We start from the raw sequence: 23019 nt of genomic DNA on the forward strand, positions 1-23019 counted from the left end.
ACGTGAGGGAGGAACTGTTATAAACATAAACCTCAGGGGGTGTCAGTGTAATTTACCCAATTTGAATTGATTGTAATTAAATTTAAACTTTTTGTTACGTATTATTATTATTATTATTATATATGAAAATTTTGAAAGTTAAAAAAAGTTAAATCAAGTTTTGAAAATTTAAGGGATGGAAGACAAGTGACGATATAAGAAAGTGAAAGTTATATGGATGGTTAGATGATGGTTAATAGAAATATTTTCTTCTTCTTATTATTATTTTTTTGTATAAATTGCCATTGATGGCACTATTGTAAAGAGGATCAACAAGTCAATATATGACTTGATTTTCATTTTTTTTCTATATTAGGAGTAGATCTAATACACATAGGAGTAGTTTTAATTTAAATAGAAATAGTCTTAATGTACTTTACTTGTATTTAATTGTTCATTCAATCATTTACATCATGATCTTCTTCTTCTTTCTCTATTTTTTCTTGTTTCTTTTATCATTATTTTTACTCCAAGGAAGTCCTTAAACTTTCAGGGCATAGAGCCTAAACACAATTGCTTGATCATTTTGTTGTTTGGTGAGATTTTGGTTAACGCTCTATCGATCTAAGCCTAATAAAAATTTTACCAACAATTTTTTGGCACGCCCAGTGGGACATCATCCTAACTTGAAGAGAAAAAAAAATGATACAAACAAAATATCAAGAAAATATGCCATCAAGTGGCATGTTTGCATCTTATGCACCCATGGATGCAAACTACTAATGGAGTGGCAATGTTCCGATGGGTACAAATTATTATTAGAATGCCTCATCTTCTATGTATAATGATTGTCAATATTATGATAATGATTCTATAACATAATGGTATGACAAATGATTTAGAAAGAATAATTCAGTGTTGTGGGGATGAAATTTATTGCTGCAAGAATGAATATAGCGATCCCGGTTTTCCTTTCCTTTGATTATTGCATTCCGGACTTGGTTCCGTGGTTATGTTGTTGTCTTATTCTCATTTACATCCTTACTCTTTGTATTTGAGTCTCGGGTTGTGTTGGGCGTGTTTCGAACAGGCTGGTTGAGCTTTAGTCCCATTCCTTGTTGCCCAGATTTTTGGTGGTCCGCTCGAGCGGGTCCCTTTGCGCACGAGCGAAGTTTACACACTTTCAGCATTTTGTGCCTCTGCAAAACTTCTGCAGGTGCGTTTTTCACGCTCGAGCGGATTTCCTTGCGCTGGAGCGGGTCACGCTCGAGCGGGTGTGCAATGTCTGTAAAAGTACTGGACGAGTGTAATCTATGCTCGAGCGGGTTTCCCTTTGCGCTCGAGCGGTTGTGTTTTTGCAGTTGTGTTTTGACGCTCGAGCGGGTCCAATTTTTGTGTTTGACGCTCGAGCGTCCTATTCTCCGCTCGAGCGGGTCATACGTATATCAGATCGCAGCTAGGCCATTTTAAATCACTTTTTCAACTTTCTCTCTCTCTCTAACTTTTCAAAACCCTAATTTCGGCAGCCTCTCTCTCTACACTCTCTCTCTTTCTAAGAATCCATCTAGCTCTAGAGTGTTTCTACCTTAGTTCCTTTGTATAAAAGGTAGAGTTTGGCTTGGGCTATCTTTGGATCCGAAAAAGTGTTGATTTGGAGCATCTTTGGGTTTCTTCATCTTCCCCTTTGGGCTTCAAACTTTGAGGTAGGGATAACTACTCATTTTTATGAGTTTTAACATAGATGTTGAGTTTTTTGTATAAATGGTTTGATTTGGAAAGTGAGGGTTTGAGATGTGTTATATTGGAAAGAGGGGTTTTGTTCTTTTGATTCAAACATATGTGTTTTGGGTCTAAGAAGGAGGATGTTGTTGTTGTTGTTAATATTTAGACCTTTGGGTCAATGTTGAGAAAATTGAGAAAATGACATGTTTGGGTATATTTGGGTCATTAGTGTAATTAATGACATTTATTATGGAAATATGAAATTGAGTTGGGAATAATGAAATTGGCTCATCATGAGGTAGAATGGTGGAGTTGGATTCATTGATCACTCACCTTTGAAAATGTTGATAATTTATCTGTTGGTGCATTTATTATCTGTTTAGAAATAACTGTTTTGAGCTATCGGTGGAGGATAGTCTTGATTGTTGTAGACACTGCATGATGATTAAGTGAATTAAAACTAATCAATTTGAGTATGTCATTGAATATGACGGTTGGAATAATACAATGAATTTGTGTATTGGTTAGTCATTGTATATGATGAGTATTTGAATACATGGGTGCCGAATCCCGCGGATGAAATTTTCGTAAAATGGCCAAAAGAAAATAATTACACATGGGTGCCGAATCCCGCGGACGCAATTTTCGTGAAATGGCAGTTTGAAGTATTGTTGGCATGAGATGTAGTCTCACTTAAGTTGTTTGGCCAGGTTTTGAGCCATGTTTATAAGTTGAGTTTTTGTTAAGTGAAGGATTATGGAACTGGATTGTACTGTATGTTGGTTTATATGAGTTAAACGTTTATCAAGTGCTAATGTTTTAGTTATTGCTCATATTATGTTTAGCATATCTCTACTGGGCATTGGCTCACCCTATATGGGACATCATTTTCAGATATAGGTGTTATGTCACCTCCAAGGAGGTAGCTTGGGAGGCTTGAGGCTGTCAGACTCCTTTTTGTTGTTTTGTTGTATTACATGTATATCAAGCCAAGGGCTTATTTTGTGTAGAGTTAGTACTCTCTTTTTTGTAGCCAAGTGTTGACTTGGAAAGTTGTAAGCCTATAGGGCATTTACTTTTATTGTCAACATGTAATACCTTTTGTAAGAATACTCTGATGATTGTAATATGAAATCTCTTCTATTTATCGTGAATGTATGTTATAATGGGTATATTTTTGAGGACGTTACAATGAAATTTTGGCTCTACAAGAAGAAATTAATTCTTTGGATTGGCAAAAATTTCAAATAATTTCATCACCGTCATATTATTTGATGCAAAAAGATATAAATTACTTTGATGAAAAAACTCGTCAACTTAGTTATTAATTTAACAAGTTGATGGAGAAATTCAACATTGGAGTAAAGAATTAAAGAATCTTAAAAAGCACAAATTTTATGTGTTTATGAGAGGCTTTTCCAAGAGAAATTTTTTCTCCACAAAAATCATGGCTAAGGAAAAATTAAGTTCTAAAAATGGCATGTCGGAGGGGTAATTTTTTAAGCCATTAATTGAAAAAGAAGACCAACTTGTCTTACTAAAAGCTATTAAGCATTTTAATCCAATTAGAGGATATGGTTTTAATTCAAATATGACAAAGAATGTTGAATTACCATTACAAAATGATGGTGAATATTCAATTGGAGAGTATGATTTTAAGCCAAATATGGTTAAATTTGATGAACAACCATCACAAAATGATGATGAAAATTCAATTGGAGGGCACGGTTTTAAGTCAAATATGGCTAAACTTGATGAAAAAATATGGCTGAAAATTATGAACAACCTACATTTGATAAATTTGAAGTTTTCGACATTATTAATTTTGTCAAAAAAATTAATTTTCTAAAGTCAATTGACATTATGATTTTTTGTCATCCAACAACTACAATGGCTTTGTGGTTCACATCAAAAATTAATTTTGATAAAGTGGTTTACAAAAAGAAATTATGAATTTTATTTCTATTTTTTTTATATAACAGTAATGGGAGAGTATTTGGATGTGATCTCAACAAACAAAAAAGGGAGCTTTTTTGATAAATCCACTTTCTAAGAGCTTTATTTCATCCAACCTATATTCTTTTTGACTATTCCATTAGATCCTATTTGACATAAGAAGACCAAAATACCATTTTCATCTACTTATGTTCTATTTAGTTCACATGATTTTCTTATGTTTCAATAAGTCCTATGGGTGACATAATTACCAAAATACCCCCTAATGTGAATGTTCACACCGTTAATGCGAATGTTCATATCGTCAATGTGAAGGGGACTGGCCCATGTCGATCCTCGTGGGTGCTTGGAAAAATTCGAGTCGGGCCAAGGCGGGCTCGGCCCGTTGACAATGTAAATATTCACATTGACATGTTAACATTCACATTAATAGGAGTGTAAAATTGGCCCGCGTCCCGTGGCTGCGCGAAACCCGCCCGCGGCCCGGGGCGGACCCGGTCCGGCCCGTTGACAATTTGAATATTCACATTGACATGTTAACATTCACATTGATAAGAGTACAAAATTGGCCCGCGGCCCATAGGCGGCCAAAAGCCCGCGCTATGGCCCGGAGCGGGCCCGGCCCGTTAACAATGTGAATATTCACATTGACATGTTAACATTCACATTGATAGGAATGTAAAATTAGCCAGCGCCTCGTGGCTGCCCGAAACCCGCCCACGGCCCGTAGGCGGCCTGGCCTATTAACAATGTGAATATTCACATTGACATGTTAACATTCACATTGATAGGAGTGTAAAATTAGCCAGCGGCCCAAGACGGGCCCAACCCGACCCGTTGACAATGTGAATATTTATATTGACATGTTAACATTCACATTGATAAGAGTGTAAAATTGGCCCGCAGCCCGTGGGCGGCCCGAAGCTCGACCGCAGCCCGAGGCGGGCTTGGCCTGACCTGTGACATTGTGAATATTTACATTGACATGTTAACATTAACAATGATAGGAGTGTAAAATTTGCCCGCTGTCCGAAGCTTGCCCGCGGCCCGGTGTATGCCCGGCCAGGCCCGGGCTCGAGCCTAGTCCGAGACCCTAGGCTAGGGCCTAGGCCATCACTTTGAAGCTCGGCCTGGCCCATCGGCCCGATTAAGGCCCATTCAAGGCTCGATTTGAGGCTCGGCCCGTGCCGAGGCCTCGTGTTTTTTTTTTGTGAAAAATAATAAAATTTTGGTACAAAAAATTAAAAAGAATTAAAAAAAATGGCCAGGCTCACCCAAGCCCGACCTAAGCCTGAGGCTAAGCCCAGGCCCATCGGCCTGACCCGAGGCTCGACCCACCCGCTCGGGCTCGGACCCAAACGAGCCTGCCCCAGGCCGTGGGCAGGCTTCGAGCAGCCCACGGGCCGCGGGCTAATTCTACATTCCTATCAATGTGCATGTTAACATGCCAATATGAATGTTTACATTGTCAACGGGCCTGGCCGGGCCTACCCCGGGCCGTGGGCAAGTTTCAGGCAACGGACAAATTTTACATACCTATCAATGTTAATGTTAACATGTCAATGTGAATATTCACAATGCCACGGGTCGGGTCAAGCCCACCTCGGGCTGCGGTCGGGCTTCGGGCCGCCCACGGGCTGCGGGCCAATTTTACACTCTAATCAATGTGAATGTTAGCATGTCAATGTAAATATTTATATTGTCAACGGGCCAGGTCGGGCTAGCCCTGGGCCGCTGGCCAATGTGAATGTTAATATGTCAATGTGAATATTCACATTGTTAACAGGCCGGGCTGGGGCCGCCCCGGGCAGCCACGGGGCGCGGGCTAATTTTACACTCCTATCAATGTGAATGTTAACATGTCAATGTGAATATTCACATTGTCAATGGGTCGGGCCGGGCTCGCCCCGGGCCGCCCACAGGCCGTGGGCGAGTTTCGAGCAGCCATGGGGCGCAGGCTAATTTTACACTTCTATCAATGTGAATGTTAACATGTCAATGTGAATATTCACATTGTCGACGGGCCGGGCCCGCCCCGGGCCGCGGGTGGGCTTTTGGCCGCCCATGGGCCGCGGGCCAATTTTGTACTCTTATCAATGTGAATGTTAACATGTCAATGTGAATATTTACATTGTCAACGGGCCGGGTCAGGCTAGCCCTGGGCCGCTGGCCAATTTTATACTCTTATTAATGTGAATGTTAATATGTCAATGTGAATATTCACATTGTTAACAGGCCGAGCTAAGCCTGTCCTGGGCCTCCCACGGGCCATGGGCAGGTTTCGGGCAGCCACGGGGTGCGGGCTAATTTTGCACTCCTATTAATATGAATGTTAACATGACAATGTGAATATTCACATTGTCAACGGGTCGGGCCGGGCTCGCCCTGGCCGCCCACAGGCCGTGGGCGGGTTTCGGGCAGCCACAGGGCGTGGGCTAATTTTACACTTCTATCAATGTGAATGTTAACATGTCAATGTGAATATTCACATTGTCAACGGGCCGGGCCCGCCCCGGGCCGCGAGCGGGCTTTTGGCCGCCTATAGGCCACGGGCCAATTTTGTACTCTTATCAATGTGAATGTTAATATGTCAATGTGAATATTCACATTGTCAACGGGCTGGACCGGGCCCGCCCCAGGCCGCGGGCAGGTTTCGCGCCGCCACAGGACGCGGACCAATTTTACACTCCTATTAATGTAAATGTTAACATGTCAATGTGAATATATACATTGTCAACGGGCCGGGTCCGCCCTGGCTCGTAGGCGAGTTTCGGGCGGCCCACGGGCCAATTTTACATTCCTACCAATGTGAATTTTAAAATACGAATGTTTACATCATAAAATTGCTAACCGTTCAAAAAATATTTATAAGGGTATAAAAATTAAATATAAATGCATAAGTGTCCAAAAAAATAGTGTAAATCAAGAAAAAAGACTTTATGGAATAAAACAATACATACATGGGACTAAATGGGTTAAAAAATTCCTTCATGGACTTCTTGGGTTAAAACACTTCTAAATGAGATTTATCAATAAAAATCCCAACAAAAAACTATATATATATATATGGACAATGGATTATAATTTTTATAGTTTCTATTATATATTTATGTTCATACAACTCTCAAATAATTCGAATACTCATTTTTAAAGAGTTGGGGGCATTGTTTACACCATAAATAAATTTTCTTATCGATTAAGGTTTAACTTTCTATTATTATTATTATTGTTATTATTATTATGATTATGCAGGAAAATCTTGAAAGTTAAGAGAAGTTAAGTCAATTTTTAAAGATTTAATGGATGAAGGACAAGTGACAATGTAAGAAGGTGAAAGTCATATGAGTGATTAGATGATAATTAATAGAAGTTTTTTTCTATATTTTTTTATATAAATTGTCATTGATGGCTCTATTGTAAAGAGAACCAACAAATCAATACATGACTTAATTTTCATCTCTTTTCTACCTTAGAAGTAGATCTAATTTACATAGGAGTAGTTTAAATTTAGATACGAGTAGTCTTAATGTACTTTACTTATATTTGATTGTTTATTTAATCATTTACATCATCATTTTTTTCTTCTTTCTATTTTTTTTGTTTTTTTTTTGTTTTTTGTTTTTTTTTTTTTTAACTCCAAGAAAGTCCTTGAACTTTCAAGGTATAAAACGTCAACACGATTGCTTGATGATTGTATTGTTTGGTGAGATTTTTGTTAAGCCTTTGTCGAAGCCTAACAAAAATTTTACTAGGAGTCAGTTAACATTTTTTATTTTTAAAAAAAATAACACAAATACTGGAGTTGACTTCAGGTTACACTTTTCCCCTGTTTCAAGCATCACAGCGTAGGATTGCCGACTAGAAAAAAAATAATAATAAAATAACATAAAAGGTTAATTACACTAATAGTCCTTATAGTTTGGGACTTATGTCACTTTAGCTCTTGACTTTTTAATACCCTGGATTTTAAATTTTGTTCCAAATAAGGACAATTGAAAATATCATTAGATTTTTCAAGGGTAAAATCGTCAATTTGATAAAATATAAACTAATTTGACAAAAATAAATGTCAAAAAAATATTTTTAATTTTTTTAAAATTATTTTTATCCACCAATGATAAAATTATGTAAAATTAATAAAAATTACATGATTAATTTTTTTAAATTAATTTTGCATGATCATCATCCAAATACATAACAAAAATTAATTTGGTTAAAAAAATAAATAAATGTCTAAAAGATTTATCAATTTTACATAATTTTATTTTTAGTAGGTAGAAATAATTTTTTAAAATTCAAAAATATTTGTTTGAAATTTATTTTTGTTAAATTAGTTTATATTTTATCAAATTGACGATTTAACCTTGAAAAATCTAATTATATATTCAATTGTTTTTATTTGGAACAACATTCAAAATTCAGGGTCAAACGTGTCACAATTGAAAAATCAGAGACCAAAGTGACACAAGTCTCAAACTATAGGGACTATTTGTGTAATTTGTCCTAAAATAAAATAAAATAATAATAATAATTTAACTTATTGATTAATTTTTTAGTTTTAGTTTTTTTTTTTTGAAAAAATATGTACACAAATAGAGAAATGATGTGATCCAAATAAGTTAACTTTTTTTTTTTTTTTAAATTGTCAAAATAGGCCATGATACGAAATTATAGACCACAATGGAATTTTTATTTTATACATAATTAAAAATAGAGCGAATTATATTAACAGTCTCTATAGTTTGGGACTCGTGCCATTTTTTATCTCTAACTTTTCAATTGTGACACATTTGATCTTGAATTTTGAATCTTGTTCAAAATAAAGATAATTGAAGATTCCATTACTTAATTTCAAGAGCAAAATCGTCAATTTGATAAAATATAAACTAATTTGATAAAACTAAATGTCAAAAAAATATTTTTAAATTTTTAAAAATTCTTTCTGCACACAAAAGATAAAATTATATAAAATTGATAAGACATTTATTTATTTATTTTTACCAAATTAATTTTTATTATGTGTTTGGATGATGATCATGTAATGGGTGGTTATTAGGATTTTAATGTGTAATTGATATATTTAATATATGAAATATTTTTATTTTTGGATTTTTTGATTTAATAGATTGTTTTAATAATGATATCAAAGTTTTAACCATATTTGGCTTTTGAAAAAATAGAAACTAATTTAATGAAAATAAAAACAACTACCCATTACATGATAATCATCCAAACACATAATAAAAATTAATTTGGTAAAAAAAAAATGTCTAAAAGATTTATCAATTTTACATAATTTTATCTTTACTGGGTAGAATTAATTTTTAAAAATTCAAAAATATTTTTTTGATATTTATTTTTGTCAAATTAGTTTATATTTTATCAAATTGATGATTTTGCCATTGAAATTAAGCAATGATATTTTCAGTTTTCCTAATTTGAAACAAGATTGAAAGTTCAAGATCAAATGTGTCACAATTAAAAAGTTAGAGATCAAAGTGACACAAATCTCAAACTATAGAGACTATTAGTGTAATTCACCCTTAAAAATATGTTTAAATTCTCTCATTTTATTTTTAATTGTGAGTTAAATCATTTAATTTTACTTTTTACAGAATAATTTGCAATTAAGATGAAGATTGAGGCTAATTGATAATTAAAGGAAAAAAAATGAAGAAAAATAAGTCAAATTGAACCCAAACTCTATTCTCACCAGCAACCAACGTGTCATGGCCAATTGAAAAGAAGTGATTCACGGGCGAAGCAAAAGCAATTGGATTCTACTTGTTGGATGATATAGTTTCAAAGGTTAAGTAATTGGATTCTATTTGTTGGATGATATGGTTTCAAAGGTTATTGGATGAATGATGGCATGATGGAAATATTTTGGTGCGCATGTGTTTACCATATATATTTTATAATTAAAAAAATATACATAATTTTAATTTTTTAAGTCATAAATAAAAAATTATTATAACTAAATACAACATGAGATATAACTAAAAAAAACTCATAAATCATAAATAAAATAATATCATAATTAAAGAAAAAAATTAATCATAATTAAAGAAGAAAATAACATAATTAAAAGTATATATAGTACACTTTTAAAAAAAGAAAAAAGAAAGAAGTGTATATTAGAATTTCCTTAATCTAATTGGATGAATGATGCAAGGCAAGAAGTTCATTGGCAGAATGATCTCAACCTGGAGAAGAATTACCACCTTGAACCATTAACGATAAGAGAAGAGCTGAACGAAGGGAACATTCTGAGAAAACTTTACATATTGTTTTAATTTATTTCTATGGCGTTTTAATTTTCTTTATTAAAGTTGGTGTAAAACTTCAATGGTTTTTTTTAATAAATATTTTATAGTTTAATTATGATTTTTAATGTCAGATTATTTTGATTGATTAATTAATTAATTTATTTAAAAATAATAATTATTTTATAAAGTTTTTTGATTTACCGTTAACTCCGGGTATGATATATGCTTAGAATTCTTTGCGAATTAAATTATTAGAATTCCATGAAAAAGTTTTTGATCTGTATAATGTCTTATTCTATCATAGATTCCGGACACGGTAGAAACTTAATATTCCTTGCTGTGATAACCCAACCCGTACTCTACTTAATTGTGCATGTGATTATGTGTTTGATATGAATTTGTAAGTTTGAGTATGTGAATTATGTGAATTTGGAATAATATTTGTTGAACGTAGGAATATCTGTTCCAATTACAACTTTGAATTGAAATTGAAAGCCTTAGAGATGTGATAAACAAAAACTGACTTCATATTTGTGATTAACATGATTTATAGAGCTTTTGGTGAAATTTTAAAACATTACAATTCGTAAGGATTAAATTAAAATTTATGAGATAAGCCATATTTGTGTTTGGCCTCTTGTGTTCTTCATTTTTTGGAGAGCTTACTATAGTGAGTTAGAGAGAGAGAGAGAGGAAGAAGAAGAGCTAGAGTTTTGGAAGAGAATCAAAGGGCAAACCTTATACTTGGGTTAAGGTATGATAATCTACTTCTAATCTTTGTCTCTAACTCATCTTTGTCATGAAATCAAGAAGAAATTGGGATTTTGGGCTAGGGTTTGAGTTATGTAATGGATTGGACTAAATGCAAGAAATCTCTTCATGTTTGTTCGATTTGAATCCAATCTTGAGATTAATGCATGAAATGAGCTCTAGATTGTGCATACAACAAAGATTTGTTGAAGGATCACCTGTGTTTTTATGTGTTTGAGCTTGATCATGAAATTTATGAAGTTGGTATAGGCTCAAGATTGATGTGTTTGAGATGCAATTACCCTTGTATCATGCTAGTGTATCATGTTTTTGAGTTATTTTTGCATGATTTGGGGCTTGAAAATCAACCTAGAGGCTTAAGTTTTTCTTCAGCTTCAGATTGCCCAAAACAGCCAGGACCGCACGCGCGGGGCTCACAGCCGCACATACGGGGTTCATGGCTGTACGTGCGCGGCTCACAACCGCACGTACAGAAAATAGGGCAAGGATGCACTTCGCTACTGAAATGGCCCACATGTGCGACACGCTTTCCGCATGTGCGGTGAGGGGCTTCTGCACGTGCGAAAATCAGGGGAAAAATCTGCCTTATTCTGTTAGCTTCCCCGACCTTCTAAATTCGTTTCTGAGCATGTTTTGTCCCTCTGCAATGCCTATAGATGAATGGATAATGAACGAAAAGTAAAATGAATTAATGAAAGAAAGTGTTTGAATGGAACGGATTATTCATTGAATGTGTGTGTGAAATATTTGTGTAGGTCTTGTGTTGGAGGAAAGACCGCGGAATCTAACGCATTGTGAGTAATAATATTGTACACATATATTCTTAATTGTGTACTTGGATTGTACCAACATTGTGCTTTGATGGAAAGGAATGGAATTTGTAAAAGTTATATGACATGTGTAGCGTGGACCTAAGATTGTTCTGTTTATTCTATAATATGATTGGGCTCGAGGCCATTCTATCAATATGATTGGGGTCGAGGCCATCCATTCTGTTAGTATGATTGGGCCCCGAGGCCATTCTGTTAATATGTGGGCCCGAGGACGTTCCGCTTATATGTGGGCCCGAGGCCCTACTAAATTTTGTAGGCCTGAGGCCGTTCTGCTATGATGGGCCTAAGGCGGTTCTATTTATATAATGGGCCTAAGGCTGTTCTATTGATACGATTATGGATATTGTGAGAAATTTATGATTATCTTTTTACACTGCTTTACTTTATTTGGTCGCTGTGATTTGGGAAAGAAGTTGCTGTTTTCAGGGAGATGGGTTGGATCACGTAAGGCTTGGCAACCAAAAGGGTAGGGGCCCTGAGCTCATCATTCTAAGGCCCATTTGTGGGCTGGTCCTTCTTTGGGCCGTGATAGGGGAGCTAAAAATAAAGATGTTGGGCTTGTTTCTAAAGGGCCAAAGGAGGAAGGGTTTCAGTTGATGCAGCGAAAAGTTGGAGTGGGCCCAAGTGCTGATGGGGCTTAGGGAATGAGCTTGAAGGAGTTAGGCTGTACTGTGAAGGGGGTTGAAGGCTGAACTGGGTTAGCAACCCCAGTGGCCCAAGTGTTTTACAATTTGCATCGGGATCTGGATATAACCCAGTTGGGTCGAGGCTTGACCTTAGATTCTACAGAGGTTGCGCAGTGGGATGCACTGTTGACGTCGACCCATGATCGAGAGGTGGAGTTAGGTGGGTTGCAGCATGTGTCGGAGGACAATAAGGCTTTGGGCCACTCATTTGATACAGACGAGGACCTGGGGCAGAATTGCGTACAAAACGATGTAAGGTATGATGCGAGTGCTTGGGTGGACAGGATCGAATCAATACCTGGGCCTACCGAGAGGGAATTGTCTCTCGTGGTCTATTCTCTTGCCCATTTGATAAAGTCTGATCGTGGAAAAGACTCTCCTAATTTGTCTCTGGGTGAGGCCAAACGTAAGGAGGAGTTGATTGGGTTGAAGGATTCGTCCGATGATGTAGTTTCGAAGTGGGTGCTTCATAGGATTAGCGAGGTGAGTAGATTACTTGGTGTTTCTTTTGAAGGCCATGTGCTTGTTCAGAGTAGTGGAAACCTCATGGAGGCAAGGGGCTCCAATTAAGGAGGTTGGTGCAGTGGCTGTAGCACACCATAAAGGGGAGCGGGAGCTCAAAAATTTGGAGTGCTCTGTTAATTATGAGCATGGAGGGGAGATGGCTAGGCAGGGTCAAAGAAGAGAGTGAGGAGGTCCTCTGTTGTTAAAATGAAGTTAAAAGTGGTATTGTGGAATGTGCGTGGCTTGGATGACAAGGATAAACGCCTTGCCGTCTGCTCAGTACTTCGAAGTGCGAGGGCGGATGTTGTGTGTTTGTAGGAGACGAAAATGGAGGTCTTGGGTAGAGATGTGGCGAGAGAGGTTTGGGGTGGTAGGTTTGTGGCTTGGGTATATTTACCAGCTATGGGTACGGCTGGGGGGGTTTTACTCTGTTGGGATAAAAGAGTGGTGGTGAAGGAGGATGAGGAGCTAGGAGGTTTTTCGGTGTCTTGTCCATTTCGTTGTGTGGAGGACAATTTTCGGTGGGTGTTTTCAGGGGTGTATGGCCCGGTCCGCAGTTCTGAGAGAAGTGTTTTTTTGGGTGAGTTGGTGGATGTTACGCATTGCTGGTCAGAGTCGTGGTGTGTGGGGGATGATTTTAATTTGGTTCGCTGGCTAGTGGAGAAGATAGGGTGCAATAGGGTGCAGGGGTCGATGCGGGGGTTTTGTGCTTTTATTGATGCATTGAACCTGGTCGATTTGCCTTTTCATGGGGGGAGTTTTACTTGGTCTAATGGCCACCAGATGTCTCGGATTGATAGATTTCTGGTTACTAGTAGGTGGGAGGAGCATTTTACGGAGGTGGTGCAACGTCGTTTACCTCATCCAGTGTCAGATCATTGGTCGATTATGCTTAGCAGTGGGGGGTTTTCTAGTGGGCCAACGCCTTTTCGATTCGAAAACATGTGGTTGTAATTGGAAGATTTTTTAGAGAGGGTTGGTGGATGGTGGAGTACTTACATGGTTAATGGTACTCCTAGTTGTATGTTGGCTCAGAAATTGAAATTACTTAAAGGGGATTTGAAAAAGTGGAATAAAGAGGTTTTTGGCCGGGTGGAGGTTCAGAAAGCGAAAGTAGTGGCCATCCTTCAGTGCTTAGATGCACAGGAGGTTTCTGGCAGCCTTTTAGAGGCGGATGTAGTTAGAAGGGACGTGGCCAGGCATGATTATGTTCATTTGGCTCGTATGGAAGAAACATGTTTTCGTCAAAAAGCTCAATGTTTATGGTTGAAAGAGGGGGATCAGAATACCAAGTTTTTTCATCGAATGGCTAATAGCCATAGAAAGGCTAACCAGATTGTGCGAATGCGGATGGATAGGCGAGATTTGATTACTGATGAGGATATTCGGGGAGGCATTGTAGGTTTTTATCAGCGACTCTTTCGGGCTCAAGATGGGGAATGGAGGTCGGGGTTGGATGGGGTCCTGTTTGATGTTATCTCTGTAGGGGGTAGGGAGGGATTGGAGTGGGCCTTTACAGAGGAGGAGGTGTTTGGGGCTTTGAAGGTAATGAGTGGTGATAAGGTTCCGGGTCCAGATGGTTTTATTATGGCATTCTTCCAACATTGTTGGAGTGTGGTTAAGAAGGATGTGATGGCATGTTTGAGGCCTTTTTCATGACCGGGCAGTTTGAGAGGAGCTTTAATGCGACCTTCTTAGCTTTAATTCCGACGAAAAGGGGGGCTGTGGATGTGAGGGACTTCAGGCCTATTAGTTTGCTTGGCAGTGTGTATAAACTGTTGGCAAAAGTGTTGGCGAATCGCCTTCAAAATGTGTTGTCAGATGTGGTGTCTGAATCCCAAAATGTTTTTGTCGGAGGGAGGTAGATTTTGGATGCGGTTTTGGTGGCTAATGAATGTGTTGATTCTTGAGTCCGGGATGGGCGACCTGGTTTGATTTGTAAGTTGGATATCGAGAAGGCCTATGATAAGGTGAATTGGGATTTTCTACTTTATATGATGGGTTGGATGGGTTTTGGTGATAGATGGTGTCAGTGGATGAAGTTCTGTGTTTTCACAATGCAGATATCTATGTTGGTGAATGGTTCTCCGGCCAGTTTCTTTTTGACTTATCGGGGTCTTCGGCAGGGGGATCCTTTATCTCTTCTTCTGTTTATCCTTGTTATGGAGGCCTTTAGTAGATTGCTGTCCAGGACTGTTCATGAAGGTCTGTTGCAAGGTTTTCGGGTGGGCTTGTCATTAGGGACAGCAATGGGGGTGTCTTACTTACTGTATGCAAATGATGCTTTGGTTTTCTGCAATGCGGATCTGGTGCAGTTGGGCTACCTTCGATGTATTCTAATTTATTTTGAGATAGTTTCGGGCTTGCAGATTAATTTAAGTAAGTTTGAGTTGATTCCAGTGGGAGAGGCTGCCAGTATTAGCGGCGGTTCTAGGATGCAAGGTAGCCAATTTACCAGTGACTTACTTGGGTTTGCCTTTGGGTGCTACTTTCAAGGCAAAAGGGGTGTGGGATGAGGTGGTAGAGCGAGTTCAACGTCGTTTGGCAAGTTGGAAGCAACAATATTTATCGAAAGGAGGACAGTTGACTTTGATTAAGAGTGTGTTGAGCAGTCTTCCGACTTACTTTATGTCATTGCATGTTATTCCCGTCTCTGTGGCTGCTCGCTTAGAGAAACTTCAGCGGGATTTTCTATGGGGCAATGGAGGTGAGGATTTCAGATATCACTTGGTTGATTAGGGGCAGATTTGTTGCCCTAAGGAGGTGGGTGGTTTGGGGGTGCGGAGTTTGGTGTAGTTTAATAGGGCTTTGTTAGGAAAATGGTTATGGCGGTTTGCTGGTGAGCGGGATCACTTTTGGCGTAGGGTTATGGCCTCTAAGTTTGGGATTGTTGAAGGGAATTGGCAGTCGGGGGATGTGTTGAGGTCTCATGGGCGAGGTTTGTGGAAAGTAATTTGGTTAGGGAGGGGGGAGTTTTGGAAGAGGGTTAATTTTTGAGTGGGGACTAGGGAGAAGGTTAGATTCTAGAAGGATAGATGGTGTGGGGAGGTGGTTTTGGAGGTGCGATTCCGTTTGATTTTTAGTATTGCAAGGGACCGGGAGGCTACGGTTGCTTCTTATTTGGGGGGTGGGGAGGTGGTGGTTAAGGATATTCAGCTTCGGCGTGAAGTTCAGGATTGGGAAGAGGGTCAGTTGGGGGAGTTATTTGGCTTTCTATATGGTTTGGGCTTCTTGGGAAGGGGGGAAGATGTGTTGGTTTGGAATGTGGTGGGTGCCAAAGGTCAGTTTTTTGTTCGCTCCTTTTATCGTAGTTTGGTGGGGGAGGTGGGTTGTGTGTTTCCTTGGCGGAGTATATAGGTGCCTTGTGTTCCTTCTAAGGTGGTTTTCTTTTTATGGACGGCTGCCTTAGGTCGAAATCTTACAATTGGTAATCTGGTTCGCCGAGGGCATATGTTAGTCAATCGTCGTTGTATGTGTTGTGTGGAAGTAGAGTCTGTTGATCATTTATTTCTTCATTGTTCTGTTGCTTTCCGACTTTGGAGGCTGGCATGTTCCCTTTTTGGGATTATGTGGGTGCAACCAAAGGGAGTTGTGGACATGTTGTGGAGTTGGTGGGGGGCTCGTGTTCGGCGGCGTTGGTGACGAGTGTGGTTGTTGGTGCCTTTCTGTTTGATGTGGCTGGTGTAGCTGGAGCGAAATAGGCGAACTTTCCAAGACATTGAGCAGTCGGTGTTATGGTTGCAGAATCGATTATTAGTAACCTTGTATAGTTGGTTGGAGTGTAAAGGCGATCCAGATTTGTTTTCTTTCTTTGATTTTTTGGATCTTGTAGTTGGTTAGGTTTTTTTGGTCTTGCTCTTTTGTTGCTTCTGTATTCTTTGCATTATCTTGATTTTTTTTTATTTAAATTTTTATAATTGAGGGGGTAAAATGTATGGGTTCAATAGTTTAGAGATCTTGATGATCGTATAATGAAGGCTCAAATTTCGATATGACGAGTCATACACGGCCTATGAACCTTATTGGTCAAGTTCTTATACATATCTTATTTGGTTAAGGTTTGGAATTTTTTTATTTTATTTTATTTTATTTTAAATTGAAACTATTGTGATGAAAATAAACATTAAAAAAATATTTTCAAATTATTTTTACTTCCTAAAAAGAGAAATGGCAACTGTTTGAGGCCAAGACCAGAAGAGCTCAAAAACAATCTTGAGTAGGCAATTGTATTATTGACTCTGCTCCTACTTTTTGTCAACATGAACCAACCGTATAATTAAATTTGCATAATCAATTGAACAATAATTGAAAATTTTCATTAGATTAGTATGACTGAGCTTTCAATACTACTATTACATGCGTGGTGCGGTTTGAAGCTAAAAGAGAAACCGTGATTGACAAATAATTAATTCACAATTTGAGCAGTTTAGGACAATTTTCATTTGCTAGTTAATTGAAAATATTCTTAAATAATTATCAAGCATATAATATATTGTTGGAATAATCTTCTGTGTAAAATAAAATAACTTGAAAATAAATTCAAACAAAATAAATAAATAACATACCAGATTTATTTATCGAACCCAAATAAAATTAAGACCAAGTCGAGTGTGTGACACTCTGTCCTTAAGACAGATTCGCCCCGCTACGATGCTTACGGTTGAATGGCGTCTATCTCCCAGGATACAATGATCTTCACAAATTTATAGAAGCACTTCAAATAAATTTGTTCGGCGAACCAAACCTATGTTCTAACTCTCTGAAAATTTATTCTAAAACTAGAATGAAGAAATAATGCAAAAGGAAAATATGGACTGCAAAGAGACAAAAATCAAACAGATTTTTTCGGATCAGAAAAATATCTTTTTTAAGACTGCTGGAATAGAAAGTATTTATAGACACAAAGACACAGCCCGAACAGGTGCTTTCCGAAGTGAACAGGTGCAACACTTTGGACAGATTCAGACCGTTAACCAACAACACTACAATTTCAAATATTTGAAAAGATGTTCCGTTGGTCCAACACACCAACTGTTAGGCACTTTATGTAATAACTATTTTAAATATATAAATATATATATATATATTAAACTAAAGAACATATATATATATATATATATATTAAACAAATTGAATAGTTTAATAAATAAAGTAAGAGGTACAAATTTTAGGAAACCAGTTAGGAACCAAAAAATTTGAATTTAGAATTAAATTAAATTCTAAAATTACAAACTTTAAGAAACCACTTAGGAATCCAAAATTTGAAATTTGGAATTAAATTAAATTTCCACACTAATTTTTATTGAAAAAATTCAAAAGAATTTTATTTAAAAATTAATGTTAGACCCGAAAATGATGTCAATTTCCCATTCACTCATAAATGGTTTTGACGTTTCGTCTTCACCGTATGACTTGCCACGCGACAAGGAACACTTCATCTCTTCGGACCTACCCCAAAAAGACGTTTGGAGCCCACACAAATTGGGCTAAAAAATATGCCTATAATTGCCTATAATAAACCATTTTCCAACATATATAACACTAATTTAAGTAATATTTTTTATATGTATAATACAAATTAATTTTACATAATATTTTTCATAAATTTTACATTTTAAATTTCTCACACACATATTTTTACTTTAATATTTATTAGAAGTTAAAAAATGTATATGTAGGAGTGGTTCCGAAGGTGAATTATAAATTTCAAAATATAATCCATAGTTAGCACATAGATCGGTGCGAATCAATATGATTTTAACGATTTGGGCTTTATTTTGCACTGCTCTAATTATAATAATTTGTTTCATGAGAATCAATTTGAGCACAGTAGTTGAGTGAGCTTGAGGGTAGATAGATACTGAGACAACAAAATCTCCATGCCTTTCACATGAGATTTGGTCTTTCAATTTATATATTTGTTTTTTTTTCCCCAATAAATATATTTCTTTTTTATTTGCCGGTAGCGGGTGAGGTTGAGGTGGGTTAGGTTTCTCTCTTTGTTTGAGTTTTCTAAAAATATTTTTCAGAAAATTTTATTTTCTTATTTTTTATATTTTTACTGATTTTTTTAATATTTTAAGCATTTTTTTTTAATTTTTAGAATCACCTAACATAAATACACTTAAAAAGTATAATTTTTGTAAAAAAAATCTTAAAAAAATTCACAAAATACCAAAAATACAAAAAAAAAAAAATGAAAATTCAGCATTTTTTTTTTGTATTTTTTTCTATTTATTAGTTTTTTGAAATATTTTTTCACAAATATTTTCCTTTTTAGATACATCTAAGTAATGCATCTAAAAAAATAAAAAAATGCTTAAAATTTTAAAAATATTTACTAAAAACAAAAAAAACACGAAAAATAAAAAAACTCAGTTTTCAAAAAATTAAATTCAAAAAATTCAAACCAAACACACTGAATGTTATGTATTCATTAAAATATTTTATAAAGTGTCAAGAATTTTAGAATGTGAAAATTTAATTTAATTTGGGTGTGATCCACACCATTAAGTGTAAATATATGTTATATATTTAAATTCTAGATATATATATATATATTTTTTTGATGTTTATTTTAATACACAACATTTTTGATTTTGAAATCCTGTTCTATTACAAATGCACTTCTAATTGTATGCTTATATCTTGACTTTCGAGAATATTTTATTTTTAGATTTCGTATCATATTGGAGATAGGAGATAGAGATTTTAAAAATAGAGAATCTCATGCCAATTAGCTATGAATATATATATATATATATAGTGGCGGAGCCACATGGAGACTAGGGAGGTCACGTGCCCCCCCTCCCCGACGGGTGGATTTTTCATTTTTATTTTATTTTTTGTATATAAATAAACTTTTAAACAAAAATAATATTTAGAATAACATATCAAGGGTATTTTTAAATTAATGAAAACAATAGTAATTGTTTTATTGAAAATGAAGTGACTATAACAAATTATATTTTTATGTATGAAAATTTTGTGAAAAAATTTCAATATAAAGGTAATATCTATCATTATTGATATACAAATATAATTAATCTCACTATATATATGTAAAAATTACTAAAGTGTTAGTTATATTTGCATGTAGAGTCTACCCTTCATATGTTGTTTTTTTATTAGTTGATGATATCATATGTCAATAATAACATGATATCACTATTATATGAAATTTTTACTCAAATTTTGTAAAAATTTGATTTATTTTACCATTATATAATTTATTTTATGACTTAAATATATTATTTTTTTACATAGTCCATGATACATTAGTTACACGCAATACTTTCTTTTCGATTTTACTCTAAATTAATTGTAATATTTTATGTGAAATACTTTTGTAACAATTTAATTAATTTTTTGTACTTAATATTAATTCAAAAATTATTATTATATTCTTATTATTGGTTATGAAAAAAATAAAAATAAAGTTGTAATTAATAAGTGCCTCTCCTGATTTAATTTCCTGACTCTACCACTGCATATATATACTTGTGCATAATGCTTGGACATCACAAAAAAGGGTGAGAATCCAAAATTTCTTCTCCATCCATGGCAACATCTCAACATCCTCTTTTTCCTCCCAAATACTTGCAAGAAGATGATTTAACCCAAGAATGCAAGGAACTATTGTCTTCCCTACCTAGAGAAAAAGGGTGGGTTGTATCTCATCTCTATCAATACCAAGGTTTTTGGTACTCATCTAGGGAATTGCAAGGAGTAATTGCATGTCAACAACACTTTCAAGCTCAAGACACCGATATCCTTCTCATTACCACCCCTAAATCCGGCACCACCTGGCTGAAGGCATTCCTGTTCGCAATAAAGAACTGGACACATTATCCCGATACGAACCGACATCCATTGCTTGTAAACAATCCCCATGATCTTGTTCCTTTCTTGGAACTCAAGCTCTATGTTGACAAACAAGTCCCTGATCTCACCTCTTTCACTTCTCCGAGGCTGTTTGCAACCCATTTACCATTTTCATTCTTGCCTGAATCTATGACTTGTTCGGCGAGCAAGCTTGTCTATTTATGCAAGAACCCCATGGACACTTTCGCTTCACTTTATCACTTTGCAAACAAGCTTAGACGTCCTAGCCTTGGACCAAATATACTTGAAGATGTATTCGAGATGTTTTGTAGGGGAGTGTGCCTATGTGGACCCTTTTGGGATCATATGTTGGGTTATTGGAAGGAGAGCTTGGAGAAACCTCAAAAAGTACTTTTTTTTTTTTTTTAAAGTATGAGGAGATAAAAGAAGAACCCACTATTCATCTAAAGAGATTAGCTGAGTTCATGGGCTGCCCGTTTTCTCTAGAGGAAGAGACGTTAAGGGTGGTGGATGAGATCTTAAGGTTGTGTAGTTTTGATCATTTGAGTAGTTTGGAGGTGAACAAGAATGGAAAGTTGTCATCAGGGGAGGAGAATAAAGCCTTCTTTCGATGTGGTGAGGTTGGAGATTGGAAGAATTATCTAACAGACGAAATGGTTGACTGCCTAGTCCAAATCGACGAACAAAAGTTCGTTGAATTTGGGCTAAAATTTTAAGGCTCTTAGGTTTATGATTGTCATTAATTCAAATAAAGGTCTGTTGTTCATTTTAACAATTCTATTTTATTACAACTCTTCTAAGTGATTATCTTCAAACAACTATGTTGCTTCATTGTAGGTGAAGTGATATCATTAATGTATGGGATAAATCTTATTATAAATAGCCTTTTGTTGTTAACAAAAGAGAGAGCTATAAATTCTCATCTATGATATTATTTCAAATGATGCGAACTATTACATGCCAGATGCTGATTTGTACAAGAATCAAACTTTTATTTTTACATGCGTGGTGCAGTTTGAGGGTAAAAGAGAAACTGTGTGGCAGGTGACGTATTGACAAATAATCAATTCGCGATTTGAGCGGTTTAAGACAGTTTTAATTTGTAAATTAATTGAATAATATTCTTAAACAATCATCAAATATATAATATATATAATACTAATTTACATAATATTATATATATATATATATAAAATACAAATTAATTTTACATAATATTTTTCATAAATTTTACATTTGAAATCTCTCACACACTTATTTTTACTTTGATATTTTATTAGAGATTAAAAATATATATGTAGGAGTGGTTTTGAAGGTGAATTATAAATTTCAAAGTATAATCCGGGATTAGTGGATAGATTGGTGCAAATCAATACAATTTTAACGAATTAAACTGTAGTTTACACTGCTCTAATTATAATAATGAGTTTCAAGGGAATCAATTTGAGCACAGTAGTTGAGTGAGCTTGAGGACAAAGAGGGTAGATAGATAATGACTCAACAAAATCCCCATGCCTTTTACATGAGATTTGGTCTTCCAATTTATATATTTGTTTTTTTTTTCAATAAATATATTTCTTTTTTATTTGGTGGCAGCGGGTGTGGTTTTAGCTAGGCTAGGGTTTCTCTCTTAGTTTGAGTTTTCTAAAAACACTTTTTAGGAAATTTTATTTTCTTATTTTTCGTATTTTTTTTTATTTTTACTGAATTTTTTTAATATTTTAAGTAATTTTTTTTTTTAATTTTTAGACACACCTAACATAAATATACTTAAAAAGTATAATTTTTGTGAATTTTTTTTTATAAAAAATTTCACTAAATATAAAAAATACAAAAAAAAAATAAATTGAAAATTCAGTATATTTTTGTGTATTTATTAATTTTTTGAAATATTTTTTCACAAATATTTTTCTTTTTAGATACATCTAACTAAGGTGCATCTAAAAAAGTAAAAAAAAAATGCTTAAAATTTTTAAAATATTTACTAAAAACAAAAAAACACGAAAAATAAAAAACTTAATTTTCAAAAACTTGAATTCAAAAAACTCAAATCAAATACACTAAATGTTATGTATTCATTAAAATATTTTATAAAGTGTCAAGAATTTTAGAATGTGAAATTTTAATTTAATTTGAGTGTGATCCACACCATTAAGTGTAAATATATGTTATATATATTTAAATTTTAGATTTTTTATTTTGGTGTTTGTTTTAATGCACAAAATTTCTAATCTTGAAATCCTATTTTCCTATTTCAAATGCACTTGTAGTTGTATGTTTATATCTTGACCTTCGAGAATATTATATTTTGAGATTTCATATCATATTGGAGATAGGAGATAGAGATTTTAAGAATAGAGAATCTCATTCCAATTAGCTATATATATATATACTTGTGCATAATGCTTGGACACCACAAAAAAAGGGTGAGAATCCAAATTTTCTTTTCTATCC

The 23019-nt window shown here is 35.2% G+C and overlaps 1 pseudogene; it reads left to right on the forward strand.

Annotated features, from left to right (window-relative positions):
• The first annotated feature begins 20267 nt into the window (after window positions 1-20267).
• Window positions 20268-21281, forward strand: LOC114319544 (cytosolic sulfotransferase 12 pseudogene; annotated as a pseudogene).
• Window positions 21282-23019: the final 1738 nt, after the last annotated feature.

The sequence above is a fragment of the Camellia sinensis genome, chromosome 6 (assembly GCF_055761805.1).
Source record: "Camellia sinensis isolate YWXY chromosome 6, ASM5576180v1, whole genome shotgun sequence".
NCBI classification, from domain to species: Eukaryota; Viridiplantae; Streptophyta; class Magnoliopsida; order Ericales; family Theaceae; genus Camellia; species Camellia sinensis.